General features: G+C 39.7%; 1 long non-coding RNA gene across 1 annotated transcript in view; it reads right to left on the bottom strand.

Annotated features, from left to right (window-relative positions):
- LOC144762041 (uncharacterized) overlaps positions 1 to 1790 on the bottom strand; it is a 43240-nt gene extending 41450 nt beyond the window's left edge. The window contains exon 1 of the long non-coding RNA XR_013596018.1: positions 1710 to 1790. This is a non-coding gene — a long non-coding RNA (uncharacterized LOC144762041). The remainder of the gene's footprint in view (positions 1 to 1709) is intronic.
- Positions 1791 to 12490: the final 10700 nt, after the last annotated feature.

Here is a 12490-nt window from a genome sequence, read left to right as displayed (position 1 = left end):
TGGAACCAGAAGGGGCTGGTGACAACCAGCATTTAAATTGACTTTAGGAAGCCATCAGGACCCATTTACTATGGATAGCAGGTCATATATACCTGAAGTGAGGCAGTATTCCCTAATGATTGAGGCATTTGGGAAGTAGATATCTACACCTTTGCGCTCATCATCAAACTGGTGTGCAGAGGTATAAATGTCTTTTTGTAACAACAATTATTGAAATCCCCAGGGTGGGCCTATCAACACATTATATGATATGATGTCAGTTTTTCCAGGTTTTATATGTTTAGGTTCTACCTTAGACCTTAAGTGAAATCCTAGTCATCATTACTGCTTCCGTTTCATTGGTTGGATGGACTGGTAAATAGGTAACCCTACAGTTTAGTCTTCTATGCTTAATATTTCTTTGAATAGATTATCGACTTCTGTTAATGGCTGTCTATATCATTTTCTTGGGTACAGTATGTGATTATTATCAGACTGCTATTTGGCAGCTCATCAAGGTACCTTATCCATTTGAGTCATGTACATTGTTGTCACTACAGAATACCTGTGAGTCAATTTGGTTGTAAAGATGCCACATAGATAAAAATATTTTGTTGCTGCAAGGCTAAATCTCGATTTGAGGGAACTAAAGTTAATCCTTTGCTACAACATTTATTGATGCACCAGTGTCAGTCAAAGCTATTATTATCTGCCTACCTATTGGCACTTGACTTCAGGATTGAGGTTAACTGTGTTTCATTCCTTATTGCATGGTGTAGAAAACACATACTGTTCCATCATCCTCTTGATCATCATCCATGTCTTTATTTCTAAGGTCGATGATACAGGTGAAACAATATTTACTGCTTTTGTTGAAGAAGCTATGGTGCAGTAGGACAGGCGACATACTTTTGGAAAATAATTACATTTGTTTCATGCTGAAAACTTCTTCTCTTGAGTGAGAATTTCTCTCATATGAGGAAAATTGACACGAATGGCCTTAGGTCTTCTATGTTTGATGCAGGAGTGGGTATGGGGTTTGTTGCAGTGTTGGTGATTTAGTTTACAACTTTGGCCTTTACGGTTTTATTGAGGGCTGCCTCAGTATGGAAGAGTCTAGAGCCTCTAAAGCCAAAATGTAGGACAGGTTTGAAAGGATTCACAAGATCTATCTTCAAAATTTGTATAAACTTCTTTCTGATCTCTTCTATATTATCTTGTAGCATGAACATTTCAGCAGTGCTTAGTGTAGTGCGGGCAGTTCAACCATGGATTCAGTCCCTACTAAGCTTGACGCTGGAAGAACCTTTAAGAAGTAATTCACATATCATTGGCATAAAGGAAAGCAGTTCCTCCACTTTCCCCACTACAAAATGTGAAGAGGATCCCCTGAGAGCTTGCAACTAATCAACATACAAAGACCTTTGAGTGAGAGAGTCTTCATCCAGTTCCATAGAAACTGTACACCACCTGAGGGAAAACACTTTTATGAATGTAGTTTACACCCACTGGTAATGTACACTCACTCTTCCAACTCAAACTGTTCTTAACAATTAGAAAAACACACATTACCTAAATCAACTTTTGACAGACTTGTCTGTCACTGTAGTATGTCTCTCACACAATACAAGACCTTTCAGGTATTTCTGCAGGAATTTTCCAGAAAGAGAGACAACCCCTCTGATGAATTGTGCAGTCAGATGCTGAGGACCGGATCCCTGTCTACTCACCTTCAACCACTGGAAGTGACTCCCAGAGCCCAAGGAGGGTGACAAGGAGCAAGATGACACCTACAGTCTTCATTATGGTTGGGTTAGCAGTTTCTGAATCCCGTCTTCACCAGTGTCTGGGATTTATAGGATAACATGGGTTGAGAAGGAGGTAAGGATGATGCTAACAAAGACAGACTGGACACCAGCCAAGGGCTGCTCAGAACAATACCTACCATATGCCACATCAGCATACACACTCCCAGCCAAACTGGGTTCCTTCATTCTTCCCCCCTTGGTTAGAGACAAAATAAATGTTTGACTACAGTATGCGACTTTGGAAGTGCCTCAAAGGATTTGACTCTGAATTAAATACTGACACATTTATGAACTATGTGCTGTTGCTGGACAGAGTGTTCCATCAGTTCCAGAACTCCTCTGTAAGAGAACATATTGAACATATTGTTGATCAGAACAGCAGACCATCAACCACAAAGCACCGACTTGCTCCTTGCAACCCCTGGCACTGCTTTTGCAACCCCTGGCAAAATCATTCAAGAAGTTAAGCTGTATGTAGATTAAAACTGCTTTCTTTCTATAGCTTCCAATGGAGATGGGACGAGAAATAATGAAATAAAACACGTGTTTAAAGATGTTGCCATGTTTCATTGTCGTAATTACATGGAAAGGTTCTTCATATTCTCAAAAATGCAGTCACTTTCACATAAAAAAGCTACACACTAAGGAATTGCGTGGCGTGCCGGAAAGGTAATCGGGTATTTATTTATTTATTTATTATTTAAGCTTGTAGAGCGCGACAGCTACCCGTAAGGGTCTCCCGGCGCTAAGATACTGCAGCTAACAAGAGATGGTTGGCCAAGTAGTTATAAATCGAAAAGCCAGGTCTTAACGGCTTTACGAAAACATATAATGCTGTCCTCAGACCGGAATGCCAGATAGCCCTGTATTGCACCCCCCTGCCGGTTTTCATCTGTGTTAGTCCACAGCGATGCTCAAAGAAGATGGCCCGCTCCGCTCCGCTCCTTACCTGAAAGTTTTGGGAGGATTCGTCAAGTGGGGGCTGAGAAAAAAGAGGGGTCCCAAAATGTGTTTTCCCCATGCAATTTTCCATAGGACGATTAGACACGGCTACAGCCCGAACGGTTTAATGGAATTACATGAAATTTGGAAAAATGGTAGAGTCTTATTCGCAGATCGCCCTTTTGCTTAAGTGGTGTAAATCCGTCCAGTAGTTGTTGAGAAAATCAAGTTTTAAAAAATGTAAATATCTAGAGCCGCGCACCGCACGCGCACGGTCCTCGCACCATACACGGACCCTGGCGTGCACGAGCGAACTTGTGATTGGCTGTCAGTCGTCTGTCAACATTCCAAACTGTCCAAACCAGGAAGTGTTGGCCACCATCTTGTCTCTCGGGAGAACTGAGGCACAAGAGAGCCCAAAACAAAATTGGAAATCGCAAGGTGCATGCACGGTGCATGCACTCGTACGAGAACGGCGCGTGCACGTTGGCAAAAAAAAGTGACACAAGGGGATTATAAAACTGCCCTTAATACATATAAATTCATCCACGCTCTTTCGTTAATAGTGCAAATTGAAGCATAGAGTTGTAACATATTTATATACATATGTTACATTTAAGTGTTCTGCAAGTACTACAGTATCCTATAGGTAAACACCCTATAGATTTATGCTGTACCACATCCTTATAGTTTTGCACTTTCATATTCATTCATTCATTTATGAACTAGACATTCACTATGACAAACTAAAACATACAAATATAGTTCTCTTTTTTTGACCGGTAGAGGTAGTTCTGAAAATAACCTTTTTTTTTTTTTTGCTTAAAGGCGAAAAATTAACTTTGTAAACGAAACAAGTGTTCAACAGGAACAAAGAACTTAAAAAAAACATTATTGTGGGCATTTGTGGCTCCTGACCTTTTTGAAGAATTCTTTCTATGGACTGTTGTCCATATGAAATTAATTGGTTGCAATGTATGCAGCGAACCATTAAGTTCTGAATTCTGGCTGCAAAGAAGGGATCATATTTGATGGTGTTGGTGGTGGTGGTGGTGGTTCCCTTGAAGTGCTTGGATCAGAGCCCTGCTCCTCCTCTGATCTTCTGACAACTGCTCTTGCCCAATTGTTAGGATGGAGGTTTTTAACATGGCGTTCCATGCTTGCTGTGCCAAAAGAATATTTTTTATTGGCATTACCCCTTGATAAAACAGTATCACATATTTTGCATGTGACTAGTGGGGTGTTAACTTTTTTTTGACCTTCAGGGAGGGTAAAAAATGTCCATACAATTGCTTCTTTCTTTTTCTTGGGCTGTGGGTCTTCTTCCACAAATTCTTCAGATGAAGAATGATCTAAAGGTTCTTCTGGAAGTCCAGCCATTTTAATGTCTTTATCTAAAGCACAGGAGCTGAAGAGAAAATATGGTTCTTCTGTGAAAGTCAAAGAAGAATGATTAAAATGGGAGGGGTCTTTCAACAATTGGAGTAGGAGGTATTATAAACCAATAGAATCTCTTGTTTTAAAGTCACTTGGTTGGACGTAATCTTACGGTGCGCTTACGGAGCGCTTACGTATTCTTACGATGTGCTTACGCTGCATTTACTTGCAACTTACCCTCGCGAGATTCGTAATTACCTAAAAAAGTAATATACAGTTCTTAAAAGTTAAAAAAACAATTTCTTCATTATCCCAGATAATGTCTACCTTTAAAATCTATAATAAATCCGTAGATATAACTTATTTAAGATTATAAAATTTACAGGGATAAGTGTACAAAGGTTTTACGGTGTGCTTACAGTGCTCTCACGGTGCGTTTACGTGCGACGTACCTTCATGAGATTTGTAATTACTTTAAAATGTAATATAAGGTTCATAAAAGTTTAAAAAAACAATTTTCTTCATTATCCAAGATAATGTCTAAATTTAGAATAAATACGTAGATATCAAGGGGGCCCATTATGATCGCGGACGGACTTGAGTCCGTCCGCGATCACTGAGGAGGAGAGAACCTCCGCATGGGCATGCGGAGTTCCCTCCTGTCCAATTAGGATGTGACCGCCACCCTGGCGGTCACATACTCTATTTGTAACACTGCGGCGGGTGCGGTTTCAAGCTGCACCCGCCGCAATGTTACAAATGCATACATTGCATTTGTATGTCGAAAGCGGCAGGTACCGCGCGGTGCCTGCCGATTTCTGCATACAAATCATGTGCACCCCCCACCCCCCTTCACCCAGGGGGCCCGCTACGGGCCCCGGGGGTGAAGATCCACATGCTTTTCCTCGGCGGAGAAGCCACCGCGGAAAAGCATGTTTACTCAGCCATCCTAATATGTCTGGCTGTGTCTGAGAGACACCGCCACCATATTAGGCCTTTTCCGCCGCGGCTGTAGCCAACCGCGGCGGAAAAGTGGCGGACTGAAACCAGGACCCACAAGCCATCCTAATGTGGTTGTGGGTCTTTGGTAGGTCCGCAGAGGATTTTCCACATCCTCCGGGCCGGCGGTGGCTTCCGCCGGCCCAGAGGATGCGGAAAATCCTCCATCGTAATCTGCCCCTAAGTTTGTAAGATTATAAAACTTTCGGAGGTACGCGCACGAAGATCTTACTGTGTGCTTACGGTGCTCTCACGGTGCGTTTACATGCGACGTACCCTCGCAAGATTTGTAATTACTTTAGAAAGTTATATACGGTTCATAAAAGTTTAAAAAAACCAATTTCTTCATTATCCAAGATAAGGTCTACCTTTAAAATCTATAATAAATCCATAGATATAACGTATTTAAGATTATAAAACTTACGGGGGTAAGCGCACAAAGGTTTTACGGTACTCTCACGGTGCGTTTACGCGCGACGTACCCTCGTGAGATTTGTAAATATTTTAAAAAGTAATATACGGTTCTTTTAAAAGGAGGCAGGGTAGAGTCTTCCTGACTCCCTAGGCCTTCTCAGTGAGTCCCTGAAGGACCCCTGAAGGCCCCAAAAAATGTTTTTCTTTTTTTTTTTTTAATCGCGAGGTGCGGGCACGTCAGAATAAAAAAACAAAATAATAGATTTAAATAACAAGTTTGTGTGCTTAGATGTTGGGTGGCTCTAAAAAGAGCTGTTGTGTTCATTGAGTGTTTTTTGTACCTACAAGTAAGTACCGATGCAGAGTCTAAAGTTTAAAAGGAAGACTCTGTTCCCCTTATCTGTAAAATGTACACCATCTCTCCTATAGATGCCTTGCATGTTGTAACGCAAGTTGTTGTGGTATATAGAACCCATGCCATAGTCTCTGAGGAAAGCAGAAACAGACTTATTCACCTGTTTCTTTGCTTTCTCAATCTTTGGCATATATTAGAATATACAAAGGCAGTTTGTGGAAAAAGTGATATCAATTGGCCAAATGTTGTCCTTTAAAAGCATTTCAAGACCTACCCCAGTCAAAGTGCCTAGGTCATTGCCACCACAGTGCACAATTATAAGGTCAGGGTGTGGGAGATGCATAAAGGATTTTACCAATGGCATCAATTGGTGACATCTCCATCCTCTCTGGCCAATCCATATAATATCCACATTTGGTAAATCAAGGTTGAGAAAACATCTATTTGCTGCATACCTTTCACTCCAGAAAATATAGATATGTCCTACAATCCAGACTCTAAGCATCTTGAAGGCAGGTTTGGTTGTACTCAGATGGGCTCTGGAAATGAAAAGACAGCTTGAAAACTTGGAGTTTTGAAAAATATTTTGTTGAGATTCAGTGCATTTGAAAAACAAGAAATGATTGGTGGTTTCTGATAATTTAACATTGAAAACTAGGGTGCATACTACTGTTTTTTTAAAATGAATAATACTATTGGTTTAGAAAAAATCATTGAAAAGAACATTGCTGGAATATTGAGAAGTCAAACACACTTGCTGCTTTGGTTTGCAACATTGAGAGATGAACTTTTCACCTTTTGACTGCAGTTAGGTGTTCTATGGAGAGTTACCATGGTAACAGGCAGAGAGAGCAGTGGGGGAAGGTTAAACATTATGTGAGTTTGAAAGTGTTGAAATGTACATCCAATTAAAATGTTAGTTTGGTTTTGAATTCGTGTGGGAAGAAATTTCATTGGTTATGTACTGGAATATGTGTGAAAAATGAGAGGGAATCAGGGCCATTTGTGGTTGCAGTGTCTGAGGTACATTTCAGAGATTCTGCTTAAGAAAATCTCGTGTGTGATTGACACTGTTCTAAATCTTCAAAAGCATTTTTAAAGGTGAGTTATTAATTTGTGAGGGGATATATGTTGTGCTTTTTAAGTTAATAATAAAAATGAGTTGCAATGTGGATGTTACTCATTGTCTCGCTCTTTCACTCTCCCTCACTGTCGTTCTTTCTCTCCAACACTGTTCTTTTTCCTTCTTCAGTTTCTCTTTAAATCCTTACACCTTTTTCCTTTTTTTAATATAGCTTTTTTCTCTCACTCTCCTTTTTTTACACTCATATCTTTTTCCTCACTGTCATTATTCTTTTTCTTCACTCCTGTTTTCTAACTCCCTCTCTCCTTCTGATTTATTTATATTTGTTTCTTTTTCACTCTCATTTTCTCTCTCTTTCTGTTTCCCTTACGCTTGCTCTCTTTATACATCACTACTAGCAAGGTTCCCTCTACCACCCCTTTCACTGTAGTAATCATTTGACTGAATTGCTAGGCTTTCTGTTATGTTTTTAAGGTCTCAGTGTGAGTCTCATGTTTGGATGTAATGTTGGGAAAAAAGTAATGCTGCAAATTGGAAATGTAATTTGAAAATGACTCAGGTTTCTACATTGTAATGTAGTCTCTTAATCGTTTTAGTGTGGTAAATGTGTTTTAGTAAAATGTATGGTTTTAAAGTTTTTGTCCAGGATCACACTGAGTGTCTGTGTAAATTAAAGAATTATATTTGCACCTTTTGTATAATTTCCTCTGTCTCTCCTCACAGTGTACCTCTTTCTGCTTATACTGTGTTCTTTCTTCTGATATTGTGTCTCATGTTTGGATGTAATGTTGGAAAAAAAGTAATGCTGTAAATTGGAAATGTATTTTGAAAATAACTCAGTTTTCTGCACTGTATTGTAGTTCTGAAATAGATAGGTTGTGCTCTGTCTCTTAAACTTTTTCGTGTGGTAAATGTGTTTTGGTAAAATGTATGGTTTTAAACTTTTTATCCAGGATCACACTGAGTGTCTGTGTAAAATAAAGAATTATATTTGCACTTTTTTCTATAATCTGCCCTGTCTCTCCTCACAGTCTACCTCTCTCTGCTTATCTCATTTTCTGTCTGCACCAACCCTCTCCCACTGCCTGCTTCCTTTGATGTGCATCTGCAGAGGCCTATTATGATATGGCTGCTGGTGTGTGTTAGACAGCGTTAAATTTTTTCCTTCTCTGCCTGTAGTCTTGCACCCTGTGTGTACCATTTTGTCTCTATTTGTGCTTTGTCTCCCTCTGTTTGCTAAATCACCTAAATCATTAACTGAGTCATGGTTTAGGTGATGTAGTTGTAGAAAGTCCTATGCAGTATGTGTTTCAGGCCTCTTAATTTTCAAATTGTGTTTATGCTGTGCAATTTAGATGCTGGGTGTGCTGTTGAAATGCTAAAGCAACTGTGTCTGTTGCATGTAGTAATCACTTCAGTGAATTTGATTTGTAAATTCTCAGTCCCACCTTAACTCACTACACTGGTGTAAGTTCACTTCATTGTCCTAAACCCTGAAACTCCATTCCTAGAAAAATATTCTAAACTCTTGTAACACAACTGCAGAGTTGTAAATCCTAAAAGAATATTCCCAGTAAGACTCCCTTTCATTGTAGTACTTATTTTACTGAATTGGAAGGGATAGTGTTCTGTCTCTTAAAGGTTTTTCTGTGATGTATGCGTTTTGGTGAAATCTATAGTGTTAACATTTTTTACTAAGATCACACTGAGTGTCTGTGTAAATTAAAGAATTATATTTGCACCTTTTTCTATAATCTCCCCTGTCTCTACTCACAGTCTACCTCTCTCTGCTTACCTCATTTTCTGTCTGCACCAACCCTCTCCCACTGCCTGCATCCTCTGATGTGCATCTGCAGAGGCCTATCATGATATGGCTGCTGTTGTGTTTTAGACAGCTCTTACATGTTAAATCTTTTCCTTCTCTGCCTGTAGTCTCGCACCCTCTGTGTGTATTATGTTATCTCTGTCTTCACTATCTCCCCCTCTCTGTGCTCCAATTAGTCTCTGCATGTAACATTTCTCTCACTGTTTCCAGTATTTCTTCTCTGTTGTACCATGTTATCCTCTGTGTGTACCATGTCTGTGTCTGCTTGCACTATCTGTGTTTCTGCTTGAACCATCTCATCCTTTCTCTGCACCACCTTTTCTCTGACTGCACCATATCTTCCTCTGCCTGTAGCCCTGCATCATCTATCCTCTGATAGTACCATGTCTGTCTGCATGCACTATCTGTGAGATGGTTCAAGCAGAGACACACACACAGTTCAAGCAGACACAGACATGGTACACACAGAGGATAGATGGTGTAGAGCTGAAGGCAGAGGGACAGATGGTGCAGTCACAGAAAAGATGGTGCAGAGAGAGGGTGAGATGGTTAAAGCAGAGACACAGATAGTGCAAGCATGTATGTGTTTTAAGACATGGGAATACATGTACTAATGGAGTGAGTTAGAGTTTAGGACAAAAAGTGTTTTATACTCCTAGCCCTTGCATGATACTATACACTGCCCAAGCACAACTGTATTGCTCTAAAGCCAGAAATATGAATCTCACCATGACTTCCTACACTGTCTAAACACTACTGTACTGTTCAGAACCTTGAAACACTATTCTAAGGAAATTCCCCTATAATGTTGAAACATCACTGCACTGCCATAAACTGAGAAACAGCAGTGACTGTATGATTTCCTACTCTGCTCAGACACTGTTGCTGTACCTTCAATTTACTTATGAAGTGAACTTATTGAGAAATGCGTGCAAGGCCAACTGAGTCAACACATCGCTAAGTTCTCACTATTAGATGACTGCCAATCAGGTTTCAGAACAGGACACAGTACTGAAACTGCGATATTACATATTGTTGATGACGCCTTACAAGCCCTTGACCAGAATCACGCATGCCTACTGATTCTACTAGACCTGTCATCAGCATTTGACACGGTAAATCATGAATTACTGATGACCAGACTACATGACAGGATGGGTTTAGCTGGAAATGTTCTGAAGTGGTTTAACTCCTTCCTGCAGAACAGGACTCAGCTATTCCTGGTCAACCAAGCAATCTCCTCCCCATGCCCCAACACAATAGGAGTCCCGCAAGGCTCAACGCTATCCCCAGATCTCTTCAACTTATATGTAGAACCTCTCACAGAGATTCTTCGGAATTCACAGATCTCCTACCACATGTACGCAGATGACACGCAAATATATATGAAGATTGCCTGCAGTGATGACATTGACCTTATGAATGAAGCTCTAAAGAAAGCGTTGCATTGGCTAACAGCCAACCATTTGAAACTTAATGCCAACAAAACAGAATTCCTGTTAATCTCACCGACAAGGAGTCAACCAGAGGTAAAGGAATGGGCTAAAATGGTGACTGCGCTTAACTGCACACCGACACTTGTTAATTCAGCCAAATCTCTAGGAATTACACTTGACGAGAACCTAGACATGAAAGAACACATCAATGCAATGGCCAAGAGCGCCCGTTTCCATTTGAACTATCTAAGGAAACTGAAACCCTTTATATCAGAAGCAGATCTAAAACTTGCAATCCAATCGCTAGTTATCTCAAGGATCGAATATGGCTGTACTACGTTAGCTGGCCTACCAAAAACATCCACTGCTCCGCTAAAAGCCTGTCTCAACGCAGCGGCAAGACTTATCACTGGAACGAGGAAATTCGATCACATATCTCCTCACCTGAAGGCACTGAACTGGTTACCTTACGATGCTAGAATTAAAATGAAGATGGCCTGTATCACACACAAAGCGGTCCACTACAACACGCCGAGATATCTAGCCAAGAAAATCAAGCTATCGGGAGGGAACAGACCAACTAGAAGCGCTAAAGAGTTGCTACTACGGCCAGCCTTCTTCCGGAAAAAAAAGACCTATGACCGAGCTTTTTCGGGAGCCGCCCCCAGAGTCTGGAATTCACTCCCACCCTACATCAGGAAGATTCAAAATATTGCAGCGTTTAAAAGGGAACTGAAAAGACATATGATGAGTAAATACCCTACATAGTGACGACCTCGGACTAATGGCACAAACTTCTTACGCCAAAGAGGATGGGAGCCATCATAAACAATTGGAAGACCAATAAGACAAATGCCTAACCACTCTAGCTATGTCTATTCACCCAAGGCTGGGCTGTACACCTTATCGCTACCTCATTTTTAGATGTTACCTGCACTATGTCTCACACCAAAGACACTACCCCTACCTTGTATGTGAATATCTATGATCGTTGTAACTAGTCTTATCCATTCTTCTCCTTCGTAATTACTCTGACATTGCTCTGATAATTAATTTACAATCCTACCTCAACGAACTTGACCATAGGTCTATGACACAACCTAAACCATATGCACCACTTATCGCTAAGTGATCAGGCGTTAAGAATATATTTATTTAATCACCCTAGATAGCATATTGCTTCCTACCTTCATATCTGTTTGCTGTTTTCATTGCTACTATAATGTCATTTTATTAACCTTCTATGTCAGTTTGTAACCTCCCTAGATAGTGTATCGCCTTCTACACTCATATATGTTTGCTGCTATAACTGCTTTTATAATGCCAATATGTAATCTGTATGTAAAGCGCTCTGATACCCACGGGTCATGTCCGCGCTATATAAAACACTATAAATAAATAAATAAATAAATAAATAAATCAGTGTTTACATCATGTAGTATGTTAGTAGTGGTGTATAACATGTTTTTTTTTCTTCACAATAGATTGTTATTATCTACAGAAAGAAAATCAAGATGCCTACTAAGGATTCTAAAAGAAGAAAATATAAACAGGCTTACTTTTCCAAGACAACACAATTACAGGATGCATCTAAACAACATTGTACAGAGAAAAAGAAGAATGCTTCTGGTAAGACAACAAATGATTTTATAAGGAAATTAACTGAAAGAAAAAAACATGTGGAGAATGTGGAGAAGATCCAAAAATCATCTCTAACAACAAAAAAAGGAGTTAAAAAAAATTGGAAAAGTGTGTGGTGATGAAATTATCAATAGTAAAAGACGAAAAAATGTGTTTGTTGAAATTCGCAAGAGAATGACTTATAACAGAATTGTATTAAATTTGTTGAAAAGTGGAAAGACTTCTAAAAGGAAAACAGCTTTTTATAAGCAAAAAAATTAATTGAAGGTATTGTGGATGAAGTGTTTGAATTAAAAAAGAAATTATTTATTTTAGTAATCAAAAGATTTCGTACAATAGATAAGGCAATTAACCGTTTGAAAGCGAGTGGAAACACTGATTAATAGAACTAATTTTTGTAATGTTTTTTCTGGAGAATGGGAGCATAGTTCAAGTTCTGAGCCATTTTTTAATGAAGAGACTTACTTTCAGACTAATGATTTGTTGCATGCAGTTGACACCAGTGGTCGAGCATATGAGGTGAAGGACGGTTGTGCGATTGAAAAAGAGAAAATTGTCCCAAGAAATGCAGAAGAGGTGTTATCTGATGAAGTTTTAGGGAGATGTTCTAAGGCTCCTGTGTACACTTGG

The sequence above is a fragment of the Lissotriton helveticus genome, chromosome 6 (assembly GCF_964261635.1).
Source record: "Lissotriton helveticus chromosome 6, aLisHel1.1, whole genome shotgun sequence".
Lineage (NCBI taxonomy): Eukaryota > Metazoa > Chordata > Amphibia > Caudata > Salamandridae > Lissotriton > Lissotriton helveticus.
This window is presented reverse-complemented; position numbering and strand designations above follow the sequence as displayed.